Below are 6,738 nucleotides of genomic sequence, written 5' to 3' on the forward strand. Positions count from 1 at the left end.
AGCTTCCCTTCTACGGAAACTGCCTGCCTGGGAGCCAGAAGCACATTGGTAGATGTCGGGTCCTCCCACTACTGAGACACAGGCGTGCACCTGAACCCGCTAACTGGCTTTACCCATTCCCCAGGACAGGTAATGTAGGTGGACCAAAGAGAGCTGCTGTGGTTTCTAACTTGCTAGTTGTCTTCCTCCTCAGCAGCAATCCAAAGGCTATAGACAACTATCCACCTCTCTCATGACAAGGTCAAAGTAGGGACTTCCAAATTAGGAATGAAGGTAGCAAATACTTGCACTATGACATGGAAATGCAACAGATCTGACAAAAGGCACTGCGAAACACCTCGTTTAGTGTTTCTTACCCCAAATCTTTCAGATGTTTCCATGCACCACATGCCCATTGTGGGGCTCTGGTTGCCTCTCTCAGCAGCGTCTCTCCACGAGAGGCCACGTGACACCCAGAGCTTCCACAGTTCACAGCCCCAGTTATCAAACTCTTCAACGACGGCAGCACAGATTTCCATTCAAAGTCAAATTCAGAGTTTTCTCAAGGAAACTCTCTCAACTCAAGCAGTAACTGTGTGACCCACAACGTAACCTCCAGCAGTACCAGCTCAGGAGGTAGAAGTAGCTTCTCCAAGCAGGACGGTGTGTCTACCTCAGTTGCCCAAGGAACACATGTGTCTCAACAGGGGCATGAAGAGGCGAAACCTCAGAGCACTATTGTTACAGAGCATGGCAGCCCTGTATACTAATTCCATGTTTTGGGGACACAATCATCCCATTTGTTTAGAAATGTTCATTTACAGAACTAAATCAAAACAAGCAGCTTATAAATATCTTAGGTAGTTTCTGGAAAGTTCCATGAAGTACACAAGGTTGTTAAGTGACAATGATGCAGCTACCTATTTTATCAGTCACAGAACCTAAGTCTACCAGAGTCAGGAAAATACTTAAGGACTTCATAAACCCATATCAAGCACAGAAAAAGCCAACCCCAAACCCATTATTCCTGCTGTGGATTCAGAACTGCATATTTAATTAGAACATTAGACTGATTTTAACCTAAAATAAATACTAATCAACAATTTTAAAAAACTTTAGAAAATGTGTAAACTGATAGGCCACAAAAACCTTGGTATATTTAATTTTATTGTAAACCAATTACCTTCTAAGTGATTTTTTTTTAACTATGGTGCCAACTTTTTTTTTTTTTTAAGGAAAAAATCTCTTCTACAGTAAGTTCTATTAGACTATGACTCCCATTTAATAACCCCAATGAAAATAATTATGTGGCAGAAAATGTTACAAATACCTAAGGACACAAGTCAATAGTCACAATTAATGCTGACATGTAAGATGAAATAGATTGTCCATAGAATTTTTTTTACTTTATTTACTTTCAACTCTGAGGATGAAGGAGTTAAGTACCTCCCTGCCGTATCATATAACAGGAGTTTGCTTCTCTCGAGTGGTGTTAGATGGCTTTAGGCCATTCGAACAGTATGTACAGGACAGTTCCTTACATAGCCCAACTCAAAGCCCATCTCTGAATTCTCCTGACCTTTCCCTGTGAGGGTGAGTAACTTCCCCAAGGAAGGGCACTCTCATTCCCTCTCAGAGTACCATCTTCCTTAGCTTCCTCTGGACCAACAGGAAATATCACTTATCACCCAGCTGTCTTACCAATGTTCAGTTTGGGGAATTGTGACATTAAGTCCCTTTGCTCTGTGGAAAATGTAACTACCTCTAGTTACTTGTCATCTTGGGAGCATGACGGGGTAAAGAAGTCCCAGTTAAAGAAAACCTGATACGGTCACTTGAAAAAATGAAACTTGCCTTGCCTTTGGGCACATAAGGTTATAAATCCACAGAGTGAGGTATTTGAAGCACCCTGCTGAATCCTGAAGACCTTCAGTTACTGGATCAATCCTGAAAGGCTGTTACTGCTTGGCAGAAGACCAAAAAAATGCCCTAAGGCTGTTCTTGTTTGCTTTAGATACTACATCAATCAGGACTGGAACATACAAACCATCATACTATTCCTGCTCCCTTTGAATTCTGGACTGTTTGGAACTTAGCTGGTCTTAGGAACCTAACCCATTAATTTTCTTTTTTACAATAGAATATTTTAAGAGAGAAAGCAGAAGTGGAAAAAAAACCAAACCCAAACCAACAACCTACCCCACTCTTTGCTTGGGTAAATTGAAACAGAAATTGGATACTCACTTGACTCAAGCATAACCTTTCATCAACCAAGATGGAAAAGCAATGTATTTCTGTGAAAACAATATTTAAACCCCTATTTAGACTGAAACAGTCAAAGGGCCTGACTGTACACTCTCCTTCCTAGGCGTTTAACCAGCTGCATTCAAGGCCAGCTCACTGTCGAGAGTCGTGATGAAGAAACAGCTCAAAGAAACCTCCACGGAGGCTGCCCTCCCCTTTCGCTTGGCTCTCAAGCTCGATCCCGTGAAAGCTACATTGCACTCACGTTGCAGCTATGCCCACGTACCCCGCTGACCTGGCTCTGACAGGCAGACACGGCCTCCCGCCATTGGACCTGCCTGGCTGCCATGGACTCTCCTTGCAGTCACCAGACTGTGGCTGATGCTGGTTACCGTCTCAGGACCTGGTCCTGACTTAATGACGTGGCTTCTTGGCTTGAATTCAGACGTGCCTCATCACCACAGACCTGTACAACGACCTATACTCTTGACTGTCTCTGGTCTCCATCATGGGTCGTGGTCTTTCTGCCTTGCTTGGCTATTGTAGGCCTTGTACACCTCAACACGGAGGCCACTGCCTCTAGGAGCCTGGCTATCACGCTCAGCTCTTGGCTTCCCTTTCCTTGCGGGCCAGTCTGCTGTTGCCGCTCCCTAGCAGAAATATCTAACTGCTCAATATTTACAAAGTGTTGCTCAAAACAGTTTATGACCAACCAATTGTCACTTTGAAAATTCAATATTCCCTCCTGAGCTAACATCAGTTTAAGAAGAAGATCCACCGCCTCGTGGCTGGTGTTGGAAGTTCTTCTCCACCCCATCGAGCAGTTTGGGAGTTCCCCCCACAGTCGTGCTGACAGCTTTTCTGGAGTCATGCTATGAACCTGACCACTTAAACTGAAAGATGACCCATATAAATAAAGGCTTCAAAGGTTTTGGCATATATGAGGGAGCAATTTGTAGGGTGAGAAAGAAGGACTAGGGATGGAAATTCCGTAAGCTAGTTTTGCTGCTTAGAAGAATTCTCATGTAACCAACCTTCATTTATTTCTCAGTATCTAAGAGCACCTGTGCTTCAGACAATACGATCTACTTTCAAAATCAAGTTGCCATGTACAGTATACAGAGGTTATATATGTGGTATTTTGAAGTTAAGGCTATTGGTTTGGAAACGGGGAAGAAGCAGTGAGATGGGTTTTTCCCCCACTGCCTGAGCGTTCCCAACAGTTTCTGTTTGGATTGTTCAACAACTACTCACACATGTTTCCAATCAGCACTGGTTTGTTTATGTTTATAAACAATGATTTGATAACTAACATTTGCAGTCCATCACTTTTCATCGAGAAACTTCGTAATTAAAATAAAATTATTAACTTAAAAATACAGCTTGATCATGTGAAAAAACTGCCGATCAATATTCAAGACAAGCTATGGAGTAGTTATTCTTTGTGGGTCTCGAAGGTCATGAAAGTGATGGTTTTATGCTACTGAGTGATTTGCTTTTCACAATACATTGACAAAACAACACAATTAGTCTTGCTTCAATAAGCACACACAATAAAATGAATTAAACAATACAACATGTCTCATACATTACAGCTTCACTTTTGTAAACACAAAAGCTGCTTCACTAAGGGCATATCATTTCCCTGTCTGTTTTTAAATGATTGGCTTTGTATCCTTGTAATTAATTTTAGCAACTCTGTTGTCTCTGGACAGAAACGTTGGAATTAAATAACTGACCACACTTTAAGGTAGTATTTAAATATTCAAAATCCTGGAATTAGAAATGCTTAGGAATATAACAGTGCAGGACAAAGCATAACCAATAAAGAGCTGGTTTATGAGAGTAAGCAGTCATTAAAAATCGTGACTGATCAATCTTTTCTGACCAAGGGGAGCAAAGGTCTTCAAAGGCTTCTGTTCATAGCATGCCCCTGAATTGCTTGGGTCTGTGACCTTTGAACTCCATTGCTTTACCTACTTAGCTTATATCCTTTTACGATTGTTCATTACATTAAGGTAGCTGCCTTTCTACAGATGAGCTGAACCCACACCTATAAGAGCCAAGTAGGAGCCATTTTCATTTTTTTCAGTGAGTTCTCAGTGAATGTTTATTGTTTGCTATGCTACAGCTGTAGAGGACAAGTGACAGACAAATGAAACTTTCCACTCTTTCAGAGAAAATGAAATATTGATCACTTATCATAAGAAACAAAGAGCCTGGCATAAGCAGGGTTCACATTATGAATACAAAATCAGTTACTTATCTCAGGTTACTCTAACAATAGATAAATACATCTTTTATGATGAATGTACCTACTTCTAAATGTGCATACTTTGTTACGGTTATATTTTATCCGTATATGGATGCACACATACACGCACAGATGTGAAGAATTTCAAATGAATTCCTCAAGTCAATTCGTTAAGTGTATTGTGTGTCAATATATTACTAAACTGCTTCTTATACTTTCCTAAGTGGAAGAATAGTTTATACTTACACATTGTCCTCTGCTCTTTATACGCTATGGTGATATTATCTTATATGCAATATTATATAATGCAACAGACAACTGTGCAAATAACATCCTCTTTCAAAAGACTCCAATCAAGCCAGATCCATAAACAAAATCTAAGAGAACAGAGTTGTAATGTTGAGAAAGTACAATGCATAAAACTGGTTAAGTCTATTAAATGATAATGTTGCTTATTAACCAAATATGTTGTGATAGGTCAGTGCTGAGGTTAAACAGAAAACATCAATTGAACCATTTCCCTAAATAAAGCTCCAGGGTGCAATATTCAAAGCACTTTATTCAATAAAAAATGCTTTTAAAATGGTACTTTGGTGATTGGGAAACATTGGCATCATCCGTCAACCTAACTGCAGGAAAGTTCAATAAGCTAAATAATGAACCATTTACATTATTTTCCTTAGGCTCCAGTGATTTGCAAACATTGCATCAATAGAACTCTTTAAAAAATTATGATAAAGACCTGCTAGTCTTTCAACTCTTAGGCTTTTTGCTGTCATGCTGCAATTTTTATGCTGTTTAAATGTTTTTTTGTAGCTTCATCTTTTTATAAGACTCCATTTAGCATCTATTTCTCATTATATTAAAGCATATTTGTTCAATATGATAATTTTACTAGTGTTTCAAGCATTATCTTTGAGAAACAAAAAGGAAATTTAATGCTGTCTGTTCTAAAATGTAAGTTTTTCACTTCACTGTCATATAGTTTGAATGTATGAGTCGAGACGATAAAAAAAAAATCATTATTAGAAGGATACCTGTGCTTTCTTTTCCTTGAAGCACTAAGTTTCTTTGTTGCTGATTTCGCTCTTCCACTCCCCTTTCCACCCCGAGTCCCAGATCTGTCATATTAGCACTTTATCAACTTTCCTCTTTCCAAGGTCAAATTCCCTACTGTCTTCCCAGGGCACCACTTGCATAATTCTCAAGTCTTACAGCTGTTTCCTTTAGCAAATACGGGAGGAGAACTGCTCTTTATGGTAATGTTTCCAGGTTCCAAACAACTGAATGAATATACAAAAGCCCACAGGAAGAGAAGAGCAAGTGGGTAAAAAACCTTACAGTCTCTCTCAATTGCCCATCTCTTCACCTGATTTAGTAACACCTTTGGCTGTTAAAGCAGAATGTTTACTTAATTCATAGTTGTCATCATACCTTCACAGGTAGATACTTGCTCATGCAGTCTTTCATTATATTAATACCTCACAGGCTCATTATACTGATCGATTTAGTGAATATGAATTTTTGTGCATATGAAAATTGTACACGTGCATAATACGAGTCAAACATTGTACAACTACACTAACAAAGTACGTTTACAGTGTATCTCTGGCATAAACAAATGTACTTGCAGCATTCTCAATTCATAATGCAGATCAACCCACACTATATAACACCACATATAGTATTATGGATTATTGATTTTAGCTGAAGAGCAGCATCTCAAGTCCTGCCTAGAGTTTATTTTTAAAAATGTTCTGACCGCCACTTTTTAATCACTGAGAACCAGCCACTTCTTTATATTCTACAATCCTTTGACACTATGAACTGTGTTTATAGCACCTGAAATGCATATAATGCCTGCTAGTTCTGTACTACATGAAGACAGACTTAAATACTTGTTAAAGACTTGCTACTTTTAGCAATTACAGCTTGCAGTTTGAATTGCTGAAGTTTTGTTAGTATTACATATGGTGATATATTAGACAGGTAAACCAAATGTATACCAAGAATAATAGGCTATGCTGTGGCAAGATGAGGTTTGCAGAAGAAATACTATCTTGTACTAGGTCAACTTGTATAGCTAGAAAAAAATACAGGCTTTCAGATACACGCTCCCTTCTTCACATCTTACAACAACATTGTTTTGGTTATGACTAAGCTACCATGGCTACACCACCAACAGTACGTCCAAGCTTCAGACACTGCTAGAATTTCTTTGAAACAAACATACCCCTCAACCTGCTCGCTTTCAGAGGCAA

The 6,738-nt window shown here is 39.2% G+C and overlaps 1 protein-coding gene across 2 annotated transcripts in view; it reads right to left on the bottom strand.

The window, feature by feature from the left end:
• Positions 1 to 6,738, bottom strand: part of ATP9B (ATPase, class II, type 9B) — a 152,294-nt gene that overhangs the window by 23,113 nt on the left and 122,443 nt on the right. The gene's annotated exons all lie outside the window — the stretch shown is intronic.

This window comes from Haliaeetus leucocephalus, unplaced genomic scaffold (genome assembly GCF_000737465.1).
Source record: "Haliaeetus leucocephalus isolate CR32 unplaced genomic scaffold, Haliaeetus_leucocephalus-4.0 Scaffold41, whole genome shotgun sequence".
Taxonomy (NCBI): domain Eukaryota; kingdom Metazoa; phylum Chordata; class Aves; order Accipitriformes; family Accipitridae; genus Haliaeetus; species Haliaeetus leucocephalus.